Source organism: Chrysemys picta, chromosome 14 (assembly GCF_011386835.1).
Source record: "Chrysemys picta bellii isolate R12L10 chromosome 14, ASM1138683v2, whole genome shotgun sequence".
Classification (NCBI taxonomy): domain Eukaryota; kingdom Metazoa; phylum Chordata; order Testudines; family Emydidae; genus Chrysemys; species Chrysemys picta.
Genome location: NC_088804.1, coordinates 35,079,319 through 35,096,289, shown reverse-complemented (window position 1 = coordinate 35,096,289; position 16,971 = coordinate 35,079,319). Strand labels below are relative to the sequence as shown.

General features: G+C 43.1%; 1 protein-coding gene across 9 annotated transcripts in view; it reads right to left on the bottom strand.

Moving 5' to 3' along the window:
* The window catches only part of LOC112059549 (arylamine N-acetyltransferase, pineal gland isozyme NAT-3-like), a 52,038-nt gene that overhangs the window by 21,873 nt on the left and 13,194 nt on the right, over positions 1–16,971 (bottom strand). For 4 of the 9 annotated variants that reach the window (XR_010592609.1, XM_065567270.1, XM_042852335.2 and 1 more), the window contains exons 2-3: positions 8,919–9,112; positions 393–452 (exon numbers count right to left, since the gene is read on the bottom strand). The gene's annotated coding sequence lies outside the window, so the exon portion shown is untranslated. Of the gene's footprint in view, positions 1–392; positions 453–6,268; positions 6,350–8,918; positions 9,113–16,971 lie in introns of all 9 variants that reach the window. The other 5 variants (XR_010592610.1, XM_065567269.1, XM_065567271.1 and 2 more) reach the window with 3 other exon arrangements.

The following is a 16,971-nucleotide window of genomic DNA, read 5'->3' as shown; positions in this document are numbered from 1 at the left end:
CAGAAAACTATTCCAAATACCAAGCTTACAGAAAAGAAAGTTGTCTGTATTGTTGTTGTAGCCATGTTGGTCCCAGCATATTAGAGGGAGGTGAGATAATATCTTTATTGGACCAACTTCTGTTGGTGAAACAGACAAGCTTTCCAGCTATACAGAGCTTTTCTTCAGGTCTGGCAAAGGAACTCAGACCTAAACACTTGGCTTTGGTTGAGCTATTACCAATAGTTTTGAGGTTGAGTTGATGTGCAAGGAGCTATCATTTTTTTTTTAAAAGATCCTTGGTGGGGAACTGGATAGCCCAGATTTTGAATGTGTCAATTTCTCAGACCCAGAATGTGACTGGACACAATTTACTTTTTTCTAATTTACTTATAACCCATGTGAGTACTTACCATTCCGATCCTAATGGTTCCTATATACCTCAGAGTTAGCTATGGGACTTCGGTCTTGTGCTGTAGAAAGAAGAAACTATTTGCATTTGAAAAGACCTCTGCTCAAGCAGCAAAGTATAAGAGTAAACTGCTGTATCACTTTATCAACACATATGTTGTATCAGGGCCGGCTCCAGGCACCAGCTTACCAAGCAGGTGCTTGGGGAGGCCACTTCAGACAGGGGTGGCACATCCAGCTGTTCGGTGGCAATACGGTGCACGGTCCCTCACTTTTTGTTTGGCTGCTTGGGGTGGCCAAAACCCTGGAGCCGGTCCTGCGTTGTATCCCCTCCACAAGGTCCCCCCCCCCCCGCCTCTTCCCAGCCTCTTTCCACTCTCTTTCCCGAGCACGCATGCAGGAGGCACTGGGAGGGAGGAGGAGAAGTTGATCAGCAGGGGCCACAGGCGGACGCAAGAGGGAGGGAGCACCTGCTAATTTTTTTCCTGGAGCATCCACAGAGTCGGCGCCTATGCTTGTATATGATGGAAACCACTTCAAGCCAGGGGGTGCTGCTGCATCCCCAGCACCCCTAGTTCTAGCACCTGTGCCTAACTGCTTTTCTTTACAGAGGTTAGTTCAGTAGGCTGTCTCTGAACACTAGACCACACTGCCTCTCGGATGGTCCAAGGAGCTAGTAAAATAGTATTTCCCTGTCATCATTGGCAGTAGTGGTCAGGCACAAGGTTTGTAGGGCTGTGACAAAGTTGGGACAGGGGACAGTCCTTGAGCCACCAGCAGATACAAAGGAGGAGAATAGAAAGAGCAACGCCCCAGGATGCCCACGGTGTAAAGTGTTGTGGGCCGAAACCAAGCTATGGAGGTGACCATCCCCCACCAGCAGTGATTTCTATGGATGAAGAATGAGTGGGCCCCACAAGCGGGACCTGGAGGATTACTAAGGGAGCCCCAGGGGGTAGCACCTCTAGTAAGGAGGGAGAGAAAACACCTTCCTGTCAGGTAAGCAGGGAGATGTGTGACAGAGTGCTGGGAAACAACTGAGGCAGCACTCTGGGCACTGCAACAACAGCAGTTGCTCTGGAGTAGCCCTGATTAGGAAGAGCTGTGCCTAATTGGTGGATTGGGATGGGTTGAGGAGAGTTAGCTAGTTAGCCCTTTACCCAAGAGGTAGAAAAGTCCATGTGTGGATTTATTCTCATATAAACCTGAAGAAAAGGGGGACCCTAAGCTATTGTTTAGTAGTATTCAGTTGCTGAACCAAACTATAATATTCATGGACGTTGGCAGAACCCACCAAAGAGTATTTAATAAACAAATGGGGATCTCATAAAACATAAGAACATAAGAAAGGCTGTACCGGGTCAGACCAAAGGTCCATCTAGCCCAGTATCCTGTCTACCGACAGTGGCCAATGCCAGGTGCCCCAGAGAGAGTGAACCTAACAGGCAATGATCAAGTGATCTCTCTCCTGCCATCCATCTCCACCCTCTGACAGACAGAGGCTAGGGACACCATTCCTTACCCATCCTGGCTAATATCCATTAATGGACTTAACCACCATGAATTTATCCAGTTCTCTTTTAAACTCTGTTATAGTCCTAGCCTTCACAACCTTCTCAGGTAAGGAGTTCCACAAGTTGACTGTGCGCTGCGTGAAGAAGAACTTCCTTTTATTTGTTTTAAACCTGCTGCCTATTAATTTCATTTGATGACCCCTAGTTCTTGTATTATGGGAATAAGTAAATAACTTTTCCTTATCCACTTTCTCCACATCATTCATGATTATATACCTCTATCATATCCCCCCTTAGTCTCCTCTTTTCCAAGCTGAAGAGTCCTAGCCTCTTTAATCTCTCCTCATATGGGACCCATTCCAAACCCTTAATAATTTTAGTTGCCCTTTTCTGAACCTTTTCTAGTGCCAGTATCTCTTTTTTGAGATGAGGAGACCACATCTGTATGCAGTATTCGAGATAAGGGCATACCATCGATTTATATAAGGGCAATAATATATTCTCAGTCTTATTCTCTATCCCCTTTTTAATGATTCCTAACATCCGGTTTGCTTTTTTGACCGCCTCTGCACACTGCGTGGAGAACTATCCACAATGACTCCAAGATCTTTTTCCTGACTTGTTGTAGCTAAATTAGCCCCCATCATATTGTATGTATAGTTGGGGTTATTTTTTCCAATGTGCATTACTTTACATTTATCCACATTAATTTCATTTACCATTTTGTTGCCCAATCACTTCGTTTTGTGAGATCTTTTTGAAGTTCTTCACAGTCTTCTTTGGATTTAACTATCTTTAGCAGTTTAGTATCATCTGCAAACTTTGCCACCTCACTGTTTACCCCTTTCTCCAGATCATTTATGAATAAGTTGAATAGGATCAGTCCGAGGACTGACCCTTGGGGAACACCACTAGTTACCCCCTCCATTCTGAGAATTTACCATTTATTCCTACCCTTTGTTCCCTGTCTTTTAACCAGTTCTCAATCCATGAAAGGACCTTCCCTTTTATCCCATGGCAGCTTAATTTACATAAGAGCCTTTGGTGAGGGACCTTGTCAAAGGCTTTCTGACAATCTAAGTACACTATGTCCACTGGATCCCCCTTGTCCACATGTTTGTTGACCCCTTCAAAGAATTCTAATAGATTAGTAAGACCCAATTTCCCTTTACAGAAACCATGTTGACTATTGCTCAACAGTTTATGTTTTTCTATGTGTCGGACAATTTTATTCTTAACTATTGTTTCAACTAATTTGCCCAGTACAGACGTTAGACTTACCGGTCTGTAATTGCCGGGATCACCTCTAGAGCCCTTTTTAAATATTGGCGTTACATTAGCTAACTTCCAGTCATTGGGTACAGAAGCCGATTTAAAGGACAGGTTACAAACCTTAGTTAACAGTTCCGCAACTTCACATTTGAGTTCTTTCAGAACTCTTGGGTGAATGCCATCTGGTCCCGGTGACTTGTTAATGTTAAGTTTATCAATTAATTCCAAAACCTCCTCTCGTGACACTTCAATCTGTGACAGTTCCTCAGATTTGTCACCTACAGAAGCCAGCTCAGGTTTGGGAATCTCCCTAACATCCTCAGCCGTGAAGACTGAAGCAAAGAATCCATTTAGTTTCTCCACAATGACTTTATCGTCTTTAAGCGCTCCTTTTGTATCTCAATCATCAAGGGGCCCCACTGGTTGTTTAGCAGGCTTCCTGCTTCTGATGTACTTAAAAACATTTTGTTATTATCTTTGGAATTTTTGGCTAGCCGTTCTCCAAACTCCTCTTTGGCTTTTCTTATTACATTCTTGCACTTAATTTGGCAGCGTTTATGCTCCTTTCTATTTGCCTCACTAGGATTTGACTTCCACTTTTTAAAGAAGTCTTTTTATCTCTCACTGCTTCTTTTACATGGTTGTTAAGCCACGGTGGCTCTTTTTTAGTTCTTTTACTGTGTTTCTTAATTTGGGGTATACATTGAAGTTGGGCCTCTATTATGGTGTCTTTAAAAAGCGCCCATGCAGCTTGCAGGGATTTCACTTTAGTCACTGTATCTTTTAACTTCTGTTTAACTAACCCCCCCATTTTTGCATAGTTCCCCCTTTTGAAATTAAATGCCACAGTGTGGGGCTGTTGAGATGTTCTTCCCACCACAGGGATGTTGAACGCTATTATATTATGGTCACTATTTCCAAGCGGTCCCACTATAGTTACCTCTTGGACCAGCTCCTGCGCTCCACTCAGGACTAAATCTAGAGTTGCCTCTCCCCTTGTGGGTTCCCGTACCAGCTGCTCCATGAAGCAGTCATTTAAAGTATGGAGAAATTTTATCTCTGCATTTCGTCCTGAAGTGAAATGTTCCCAGTCAATATGGGGATAATTGAAATCCCCCACTATTATTGAGTTCTTAATTTTGATAGCCTCTCTAATTTCCCTTAGCATTTCATCATCACTATCACCGTCCTGGTCAGGTGGTCGATAATAGATCCCTAATGTTATATTCTTATTAGAGCATTAAATTACTATCCATAGAGATTCTATGGAACATGCGGATTTGCTTAAGATTTTTACTTCATTTGATTGTACATTTTCTTTCACATATAGTGCCACTCCCCCCCCTGCATGACCTGTTCTGTCCTTCCGATATATTTTGTACCCTGGAATGATTGTGTCCCATTGATTGCTCTCAGTCCACCAGGTTTCTGTGATGCCTATTATATCAATATCCTCCTTTATCACAAGGCACTCTAGTTCACCCATCTTATTATTTAGACTTCTAGCATTTGTGTACAAGCACTTTAAAAACTTGTCACTGTTTATTTGTCTGCCCTTTTCTGATGTATCAGATTCTTTATTATGTGAATGTTTATCATCTGATCTGCCCCTACTTTATCCTCTTCCATCCTCTGATCCTGACTATAACCTGGAGATTCTCTATCATTAGACTCTCCCCTAAGAGAAGTCTCTGTCCGAGCCACATGCTCCTCTGCAGCAGTCGGCTTTCCCCCATCTCCTAGTTTAAAAACTGCTCTACAACCTTTTTAATGTTTAGTGCCAGCAGTCTGGTTCCACTTTGGTTTAGGTGGAGCCCATCCTTCCTGTATAGGCTCCCCCCATTCCAGAAGTTTCCCCAGTTCCTAATGAATGTAAACCCCTCCTCTCTACACCATCGTCTCATCTACGCATGGAGACTCTGAAGCTCTGCCTGCCTACCTGGCCCTGCGCGTGGAACTGGGAGCATTTCTGAGAATGCCACCATAGAGGTCCTGGATTTCAGTCTCTTCCCTAGCCGCCTAAATTTGGCCTTCAGGACATCTCTCCTACCCTTCCCTATGTCATTGATACCTACATGTACCACGACCACCGGCTCCTCCCCAGCACTACACATAAGTCTGTCTAGATGCCTCGAGAGATCCGCAACCTTCGCACCAGGCAGGCAAGTCACCATACGGTTCTCCTGGTCATCACAAACCCAGCTATCTACGTTTCTAATGATCGAATCTCCCAATACTAATACCTGCCTTTTCCTAGAGACTGGAGTTCCCTCCCCCGGAGAGGTAACCTCAGTGCGAGAGGCAACCCCAGCACCGTCTGGAAGGAGGGTCCCAACTATGGGAAGGTTTCCCTCTGCTCCCGTTGACTGCTCTGCTTCCCTGGGCCTTTCATCCTCCTCAACAGCGCAGGGGCTGTCTGACCGGTGGTGGGACAATTCTACTGTGTCCCAGAAAGCCTCATCAACATACCTCTCTGCCTCCCTTAGCTCCTCCAGTTCCGCCACCCTTGCCTCCAGAGTCCGTACATGGTCTCTGAGTGCCAGGAGCTCCTTGCACAGAATGCACATATATGCCACCCGCCCCTGGGGCAGGTAATCATACATGCTACACTCAGTGCAATAAACTGGATAGCCCCCACTCTGCAGCTGGGCTTCTACCTGCTTTTTCTCCTAGTTAATGAAGGGGTTGTTTAAAGCAAGAAGTTTTGAATGTAGTTTGGGCTATAGGTTTTAAGGGGAATAAAGGGTATAAGATAGAACTGGCAAGGGACCCACGCTCCCTTCCTGCTCCCCTTCCAAACTCCCTTGCGAAGCTCCCTGTTAGCAGGCCCTGGTCGCAAAAGCTCCCTGGTCGCTTGTGCGCTGCTTTATAAAGCCCTGGCCTGGGTGAATGCCCCGCCCACTGATTAAGGCTCAGACAATTACCAGAGGCTTCTAGCCTTCAGACCTTCCTTTGAAGCTCACAGCTTCCAACTGCCAGCCACAGCACACGGTCCTTCAAACAACCAAACAAACAGACTGACAAACACAAGCTCAGCACTCAGCAAGTAACCCCCAAAGACAAACAAACACACACTACTGACAGTCACTTACCCCAAGGGTCCTGTATTTGCTCCTCCTTCACCTGGAGAACTCCCTTGCGAAACTCCCTGTTCATCTCCTATATGCAATCACCTATATGCAATTTCCCAGTATAAGGGACAAAGAAAAAGTCTTGGATGAGAGACTAATTGTAGATGGTAACTAATCCCCATACACACTGATTCAGTCAGCAAATGCAGGAGTGGCATGTTAGGGGTTAAATTTGATCGAGGCATGTGTGATGTCATTTATTTGTATTTAGAAATGGCAACGTAGAAGTATTATTAAGGAATACTTGATACAGGGTTTAATGTTGAAATTGAAAGAAAGACCTACATTTTATAAGGCCCAGAAAACCTCTAGGTGAGCGTTGAGAGGTACAAATTAGTGCTTTGTTTCCTTTCTGATGATTAGTTTACAGCTTTATGCTGCCTGCTGGAACCCTTATCTATTCTTTGGAAAGAGCAATAAATTGTGTGAAAGGAGGACAGCCAGACTGCCTTCTTTCATCCTTGAAACTATCTCAGCTGTGAAGCTCACAGGGAAGAACTTATCCTCTGTTTCACCCCCCGGGGTTGGTTTTGTTTCCACCTTTTTTAAGTTGTACAGATTCCAATCATTAAGAATCTAAAGGGACTGGTACCTTTCCAAGATCATAATATTGCATTGGTAATTGGTACAATATGAAATATGTGACAACCACAAAGTAAATGCCCACTGTAGACATCTCATGCACTTACCAGACTCCGGGTGAGATGTAAATCAATATAAAAGTTTTTGGTGAAGTCCTCAAGATTTTCAAGTTAGGAACGACTAGCTTAAGTGTAACTTTTATCATCTTTGTAAAATATAAAACCAATAGCCCAAAGAGAGATTGTGCTGGTTATATGAGAAATCAAATTGACAACAAATATTCCTTTGTCTGATTATATCTGAAGTTCTGAGTATAGCGCTGTGGATTAAATTTCACTAAATATCCAAGTTAAAATACATATCTACCCCGATATAACGCTGTCCTCGGGAGCCAAAAAATCTTACCGCGTTATAGGTGAAACCGCGTTATATCGAACTTGCTTTGGTCCACTGGAATGCGCAGCCTCCTCCCTCCCACCCCCGGAGCACTGCTTTACCGTGTTATATCCGAATTTGTGTTATATCGGGTCGCATTATATCGGGGTAAAGGTGTAGTTACAAATTTAATTGTAAAAAGCAACAGAGGGTCCTGTGGCACCTTTAAGACTAACAGAAGTATTGGGAGCATAAGCTTTCGTGGGTAAGAACCTCACTTCTTCAGATGCAAGAAGTGAGGTTCTTACCCACGAAAGCTTATGCTCCCAATACTTCTGTTAGTCTTAAAGGTGCCACAGGACCCTCTGTTGCTTTTTACAGATTCAGACTAACACGGCTACCCCTCTGAAATTTAATTGTAGTTAGTTACTATTGTTTTAAGAATTATAATGAAGTTGTTTAGTATCAGTGAGATGCTGAGTTACATATACATGCTTTTACGTATGGGAGTGTCCTTTAACAATTATATGGAGTTATGTTTTAGAATTAGAAGGTGGTATTAATTATAATCAAGTTGTTTATTGTATTACTTTTGGTTAATGAACAAGTGTTTAATTTGAAATGATAAAAAGCATTTTAGTGTTTGGCATTGGAATGTTACTTTGATAGTGAACTCTGGAAGTTATCTAATGTAGAACAAAATTGGGTATAAAATTTCCCATACTGGAGGCTGGAATAAATAAACTCACCTGGAATTAAAGTTAGTTTTAAGATTAAAGGAACTTTTAAGAGTATATTACTATTCAATACACTGTTACAGCTTCTTGTTGAATATAACAATTAGAATTAAGGGGAAATAGAATTAAAATAGTAATAATTCAGTTTGTATTATATTTTCAATTATCATTGAGGGTTCTGAGATTCTAAAAGGAACTAAGGGCTTGTCGACACCTGCAATGGTGTAGTGGTACCACTGTAGGACTTCAGTATAGACACTAAATACGCTGATGGGAAGAGTTCCCCATCAACATAGGTAATCCACCTCCTCGAGAGCCAGTAGCTAGGTCAATGGATGAATTCTTCTGTTGACCTTGAGCTGTCTACACTGGGGATCAGGTCAGTTTAACCACATCACTCAAGGTGTAGATTTTTCACATCCCTGAGTGACGCAGCTGGGTCGACCTAATTTTTTAGTGTAGACCAGGCCTAAGAATATGCCAAAAGACAAACCTTTGTGAGATTGTGATAGCATCAACTGAATGATGGGAAAGAATGCACAATACCTGACTTGTGGCACCTTAGAGACTAACAAATTTATTAGAGCATAAGCTTTCGTGGACTACAGCCCACTTCTTCAGAGTAACAGCCGTGTTAGTCTGTATCCGCAAAAAGGTGCCACAAGTACTCCTGTTCTTCTTTTTGCGGATACAGACTAACACGGCTGTTACTCTAATACCTGACTTGTTTATGTGATCAAATTTATCACCTGTAGTCTGAAGGAGGATCATCCCCAAAATTTGCATTGTTGAGTGGTAATTGTCAACATTAGAAACAGATACTAAAGGGTGTGATCCAAACCCATCAGTGCAACTGAATGGAAAACATATTCATAAAAAGCAGATTCTACCACAGGTTGGTAGAGGAGCAACCTCACCGGAAAATCTTGAGCAAAGAATCGTGTTGTTCTGGATCCAGAAAACTCTTCCCACTTCCTTTAGCAGTGGTCCTGAAGGGTCAACTTTCTCGCCCTAAGAGAGGGGAATTTCTTTAACTGAGTCCTTCATAGACAAAACCTATGGAGGATTTGGGCACACTGGTCCAAAGCTGCCTTGGAAAAGAGAAACTTTCCTAAAGGAAGGACAATCCAGTGGTTAGGCTGTTAGCCTGGGATTCAGAAGACCTGCATTTAATTCTCTGTTCCACCATGGAGTGAGTAAGTCATTTAGGGGTACATCTATGCTGCCATAGGCGCCAACTTTCCCGGGTGCCAGTGGGTGCTAGCCCCCCCCCACTCCACCCTATATCCACCCCTGCCCCGCCCCCATTCCAACCCCTTCCCGAAAGTCTGAAGATTTGCAGTAATGCTCATAATACCAAACAGGAGCTTCTGTGACCTTTATTCACAACTGGCACAAGTTCATGTGAGAGCAGCAAAATACTACAATAGATTCTTGCAGCACATTTCAAAAATTCATGGCTTTCAAGTCTAATTTTCAAACCCAGCCTCCATGTGCAAAGCAATTGTGCGCATCTATACCCAAAGATATACACACTCTGGCATGATGCCCAATTACTTTTGTATGTGCATAATGTGAGATCACATGTGTAGGTATGCAAGCATGCTAGATTTTGCACACATAAAAGTGGGCCACGTATGTGCCCCTCCATTGAAAATCAGGCAATTAAATGTCATCCTTTAAATCTGCATCTCTGCTAAGCCTGCCAGCCAGACTAGGAATTAGTGCTAATTGGGCTGTGTGTGTGTGAGCGACATGGGCATGTGCCCATTGGAGGCAGAACTGAGATCGGGCAGCATCCAAGACACTTCACCTAGACTAGTAAACAGCCAGCATATCCAGTCACCACCAATCTGGAGCACGGCGAAGCCAATATATCCTAGAACTGAAAGTTTCTGTGTTTAATGGCAAACCACCCCAAGTCAGCTGCCCCACCAGGGTGTTAAAATATGCTATGAAAATGATGTATGAATCCCTACACTGGATCAGCTCTTAAACTGATTGACACCAGTTGATCTCCACTACGTCAGCTTGTGAATCTGTCCCACTGTGTTTACTCTCCATGGGTCAATTTTTCCGCAGGTTTCACTAAAATTGCCGTCACTTACCCCATCCCAGCCATGAATTTGACTCTGTTTCCTGCATTTCTTCTTGCCACAGGTACACAAGAGGGAAACTGTTATACCAGCAAAAATCAATCACATGTGCCTTGGCCAAAACAAAGAGTTGTTTGTTTTCTCTTTAGCTATGAAACTTTCCATCCAGCTCTACTCTTTAAACTGATCATCTTTGTTCTTTTGTAACACAAGTTAAGCAGGTTTTCTGAGCCTAAGGAAATCTTTCTGAGCATTTCATCGAGCTTACTTGCCTGTACAGATTCAATAACAGAAAACTCCTTCGAAGTCAACTCAAATTTAATCTCCATTTTGTCCTAGTACATTACCATGGCTCTGTTGTAAAGGTGTAATATATGGTATTTGAAATGCCATGGGTGATATAACATCACTGATTATTTTTCAATCAGAGCCTTGCCATTGAAGTCATTGGGAAGTGCTCTTTAAAACTCAGTGGCGTAATATGGCCCATCAGACCCACCATTCCGACCAATAGAGATATCTGTTCGTTCTACATTCTCAAAGGATCCACACTATCTATCCCTTAGCCTCAGGATCTGTAACCAGCTGTGTCATGGAAGTGAAGATTTTTTCTCCCCTAGCTTTATCCTGTTTCTCCTCTTGCAACCAATACTATTCATCCCCAGCAAGAAGTACTGGAGACGTCCTTATTTAAAGGATCTTTCCAGTTCCTCTTCTATCACAAGATCCTTTTAACTACTGAGGCCCTGTTGTCTTTCAAGACAAGTCAAACAAAACAGGTCGTATAAAGCCAAGTTCTTCTGAGCTAAATTCAAATTTGTTTTCATTTGCTCGGTGAAACATAGTGTCTAAGTACAAAAGAAAGTGTGCATGGCTCAGAACTTCAGTCAAGACCGGCATGTGTAAAAATGATCTCCACTGATTGCTTTGACTTGCAAATGTTTCCACTCAGAAAAAATGCTTGAGTTTTTGGGGGTCTTCATCAGACACTGGGACTGTCGTCCAGGTGCAATTTGACTTCAATAGTATAGAAAGAAATGTGAAACCGCTGACGTATACGATCCATTCTTCTTCCATAAATACAAAAGAGCAAACGGTTGCTTAGATAGCATGTTCCAGTAATTGAACCTGTACATTTCTCACTTTCCTGCCTGCCAGTGATTAGTAATGTTGGTTCAGGTTATTGGTTTATGCTCATCGTTTGCCTTTGGAGGTAACAATGTGTGCTCTTGGGATTAGCGTGCTGATTTAAAACACGTATGTTTACACATTCAGTCTAATACTAATACGTATATTATATGCACTGGCAAGCGTCCAGACCTTGCCACAACATCCTCCGCAACTCCTAGCTGAACTTGTCTTTCTGGCCTAGATCCTCAGAGGTATTTAGGCACCTAACTCCCACTGAAATCCCTACAGCTCAGACTCTCATCCAGTCCGTCATTATCTCATATCTTGATTACTGTCATTCTCCCCTCTAGCTTCTTGTTTCCTACACTGCACCCACCCCTCAGTCCATTCAAATCACAGCGGCTCGGATCACCTTCCATGACTGAATCACTTCTCTAGATACCTGCCATCAGGTGTGTGAGAGAGAGAGAGAGAGAGAGTGGATCTTACATTCCCTGGCATTGTGTGCAACAGTATTTACGCATGGATACAAAGGCAGACAGTAACATCTCTGTGAAAATCATGCAGTATTGAATGACAACAGCAAATCAGTCCGTTCCCCCGTTCCTCACTCACACACACACACACACACACACACATGGCAGGTTTAAGCAGAACTGCGCTAGCACAAGCCAGTTTACTAGGCAGAGCTACCTCTCAGGTGATGCTGAAGCAGAGGAAAACCTACATAGGTTCTTCCATTGCCACCCATCACTGGCGCATCTGACCAGGGTCTCTCTTTTCCAAAAAGCAGATTTACTATAGTATAAAGGACGAGGCTCAGTGCCACTCAGCATCTTCCAGCTGCTTCTGGGTAATTTTCTTAGCTTGAGCTAGGAATCAGGGCATCAAAAGGGAGTCCTATCATTCACATGCAGCCTGAGTTGTACTCTGCCAGTAATATACCTGTGTTTTTTTGGTGGTGGCTCACTAAATTCTGTTGACAGCTGAAGTAATCATTGTGTAAAGAATAAACCCGATGGCTTCACTAGTTTAAAACATCTTAAAGTGCAACTGCTGGGGCAAGACGGCATTTCAGGGTGTTAAATCACCTATCTGCAGCAGCCAGGGAGCACAGCTGGACTCTGTATCGCCCCTTCCCCAGTGGAGAATCTTCCACCCTGCAACTAGGCTCTTGTGAATGGCACTAGGGGATCTGCTGAGCATACTGCAGAGAGTTTGTCCCAGACAAGTTACCTGAGCTGATGCTACCATATTTGCATCTATTTCAAAAGCTCCAAAGTTGAAGGGTGTCTGGGTCTGAGGTTTGGATTCATTCTAAACGGACTGTTAAAAATTCTGATCTAGACCTGCATTCATAATTCTGACACCTTCAAAATTCAGAAGTGCTTGGATCTGGATACTGGGGTTTGGCCCAGGAGTCCTTTTCCAGTTGTCTGATCATGAACCTGCTAAGAAAGGAATTAAATGGCCCTTAGCTCAAAATTTGTTCACTAGCCCTTCCCCTCCATTCCTGGCATTCACCCAGGAGAATCAGGAACTTCTGTTGTCAGGAACTCCCTATGCACCAGCCTCCATGACTGACCTCAGAAGCAGATTGGTCAACCAGATAAGAGCTGTGTGACGTTATTGACATAAACTGGGACCATATAGATCATTGTTGTAACCAAGGTCCTGTAGTGGCACCCAAATCTTGTATAAAGGGGGTCAAATGGGGTGTCTAAGACCAGGTTATGGTTTACTGGTTATGATTATGCTGTCTATATGTGTGTATCAGTTTTGTAGTTGAAGTTATGAATGTTGGCTCTGTACTGTCTGTATGGCAAACTTATGCTATGCTTCTGGGTGACATCCTAGACAAGCTGGGATTAGCTCTGCCTAGCCTGCTTGATGGCCCATTAAGGATCATCAGCTATACAATGGACCCATTGAGAGAAGGCAAATATGCCTTCAGACTCAGCAAAGTATGCAGAAAGTGACCCATGTGACGCCAGACTCCATTTTGCTGTAATTTTCCACAGTAAGAACAAAGAGGTGTTTTTACACCTGGAAAAGACTATAAAAGGCTGATGCCTCATCTCCATTTGGTCTTCAATCCTGCTTCTTACCTCTGCAAGGACTTTGATACAAGCTGTAGCTTTGAACTAAGGACTGAATGACCCTTCCCAGCGGGGGATGTATTCCAGAGACTTAATTTGAACCTGCAGTTTATTCTATCACTGCTACAAGCCTGAACCAAGAACTTTGCCATTACTGTATGTAATTAATTCCATTTAACCAATTCTAACTCTCATCTCTATTTTTTTTCTTTTACCAATAAACCTTTAGATTTTAGATTCTAAGGGATTGGCAACAGCGTGATTTGCGGGTAAGATCTGATTTGTATATTGACCTGGGTCTGGGGCTTGGTCCTTTGGGATCAGGAGAACCTTTTTTCTTTTATTGGGGTATTGGTTTTCATAACCATTTGTCCCCATAACGAGTGGCACTGGTGGTGATACTGGGAAACTGGAGTGTCTAAGGAAATTGCTTGTGAGACTTGTGGTTAGCCAGTGGGGTGAGACCAAAGTCCTCTTGGTCTGGCTGGTTTGCTTTGCCTTACAGGTGGAAAAACCCCAGCCTTGGGCCATAACTGCCCTGTTTAAGCAATTTGTCCTGAGTTGGCACCCTCAGTTGGGTCCCGCCAGAACCACATCGTCACAAGCTGTAAAAGGAGCCAAGCAAAGCTAGATATCCAGAAACAATATCTTGTGCTTAAGAATCCTAGTTCCCAACATGTATTTCCCTCCAAGGCCTCATGAATGGGAGAGACAAGGTGGGTGAGGTAATATCTTGTACTGGACCAATTTATGTGGGTGAAAGAGACAAGTTCTCCAGCTCTTCTTCAGGTCTGTGTAAGCTTAAAAGCTTGTCTCTTTGGTCCAATACAATTGGGCCAATACAAGATATTGTCTACCTAATATCCTGGGACAAACACAGCTATAACAACACTGCAAACATCATGAATGGGAGGGACAGGCACCTTTCCCTCCCGCTTCAAACCATGGCTTCCTAAAAGCTGGAGTAACTACCATTTCCTTTGTGAGCACAGACAGGGGTAAAGGAGGGTTTTTCTTGAACTCCCTTCTTCCTGGTCAACACTGCACTTTGGCTCTGCCATTTTTGGTTTCAGAGATTCAATGATGGAGTAAACTTTACTTGGAATAGGGTCTCTGTTGGTTTCTACTGATCTCTGTTAGTCAGAAGACTGGTAGCTCTGGGGAAGGGTAGCCCATGGATCCTTTGTTCTGTTCCAAAAGCTACGTGACAGCTGCTACCAGTAGGACCCAGCAGAAAAGTTTCAACTGGAATGTCCACAAAGGGTTATGTTCTTCTAAACCAGGTCTCTAGTAAACAGGTTGATTTCAATGGGAGCTAGCCACCTAAATAGCTTTGAGGGCCTGGGCCCACATGTAACCTACCACAGGCACTAATGGGAGCTGAGGCTAAGCCCCAACCCTGCTTTAGGTGAACTTTTTTATGCAAAGCAGTCTACGTCTTGCTATTTTTCATTCTTGTTAGTTTAAAATGAGTTATTCCACTTGTCTACCTATATTAATCCCAACACCTCAGGTACCCTGATACATTAGATTATTTTGTTTGTTGCAGTGTTGTTGCAGCTGTGTTGGTTCCAGAATATGAGAGAGACAAGGTGGGGGAGGTAATATCTTTTATTAGATCACTTCTGAACCCACCTTGTTTTGCTTCTGACATTCCTATTTGTGATTCAGTATACAGTTTCTTTGTGATTGGTATTCTGTCTGAATGGTCTTTCTATTTATCTACAAAGCTGCCATGCAAATTTAATCTTTTTCCTTGAGGTCGAACCCCTTTCATCTTATAGGTGAGCAGAAGAAAACTGATAGCTTTAAACTCTCTTTGAATTTTGTTGCCCAGCTGGGGGGAAACTAACCCTCTCTTTATAAATTGTGAAGCAGAATTGTCTTCACTGTAAATTTATGCCAATCTTGCACACTGAACTCCACCTAATGCATAATGTCAAATGTGCAGACAAACTAGAAGATAACAACCGTTGTTGAATGAGTATTAGTGATACTATTATCAATTACTATTGCCCCCAAACATTTCCTGTCTCTGTTCCTTAGGGTGGTATTTTCCAAAGACTTCAGTTATTGGCCTAACTCTGCTGCCATTAAAATCAATACGAGTTTTATCACTGTCTTCAATGGGAGCATATTTAGGCCAATGCTGGATGGATTTGAAAATCTCGTCCTGGTGACACACTGACATTAAGAACAGCCCCACGGCAGAGGGCCAGGGGCACAAAAATATCTGGTAATTAATTGCAGCTGGCTTAACCAGTTCATGTGTTCCCCAAATCTTTAATGTGATGAAATGTATCTGGTAAGTGTCACGCAAGGTGTCAATGAAAAGCTCATGACTCACTGATTATTAATATCATCGTTTTGCATCTGATGCAAAGTTATGGACATCAACTGAAGTTATAATTCTTAAAATGTGTTTTCCAGCCACGCAGGAATTACCCCACCTTAGACAAAGGAATGTCATTTCCCCACCTGGCAGTTACTTCCAAAGTACTTGGAAAGATAATGAGAATGTATTTACATGACACATAAACAGACCCATCAAGCTAACAAGGGGTGAAGGCAATTGTCACACTATGGTGTGGGGGGAAGGACATTGGCAATCACACGTCTAATGTTCATTCAATTGCACCAGTGGGGGCAGAAACTAAATAATTTGCATTTTAGCAGACAATCCAAGCAGGGGAAGATGCAGCAGAACACTCCCTTCAAGACAGACTCCATGTTTCCTCCTTCACAGCTGGAAATAGACTTTTGTCTGGACGTCTCCTTCAGAAGAAGCCTCTTCAAAGCTTCAATGGACTATAAAAGAGAGGGGTCAAGAAACCCAACGTATCTATCTTTCACCTAAGAAGATAAGGGTACCAGCCTTTTGACTTTGGAGGATAGATCCTGACCCAGGCGCTCCGTCAGCCATATTGATGGAAACATGTGGTGAGGATTTTACCTTGAACCAAGTTTAGCGTGCTAATTTTTAGTTAGTAGAAAGCATTTTATCTATATTTCTCTTATAACTATTGCCAACTTTAATCCTTATGCTTGTACTGACCTAACACCTCTCTCTTTGAAATGAAAATTCACTTGTTTTACATTTAATCCAAGCCAGTCCAGAGCTGTGTTTGAACTGAACTGTTTGGTAACTCCAGTTAAAGTAACAAACTGTTGGATGTTGACTCTTTAAAGAGCAATGAATGTTAACATTCCGCTGGTTGTCCGGGACAGGGCCGGACATTTCAGAATACGTGTTTTGGGGGAAATTCTGGGCTGCAGAGAGTGTGAAGTCACCTTAACAGTTGTTAACCATGGCTAGTGGGGACCAGTGGAAATCTGTAGTATTGCAGGCAGGCTTCTGGATCCAAAACATTGGACCAGGGCTGCCCAATACACAGACATAAAGCGCATGTTTGTTTCTGACTGTGGACATCCCCAGCAGAGAGCTACAGTAGCAAAGTTTTAAGGCACTTAAAGTTTATAGGGACCGAGTTGACAGCTCTTCACTGGTCTGGATTGCACCTCAGAATGTAACACACATCACATCAATGCTATTTCGTCTAATGAAGGATCCTAGTGTAACCCCCCCATAAATCAATTGGCCTTCCACCTCGGACCAACTTAAGACCTGGTGTAAGTGGGCATGA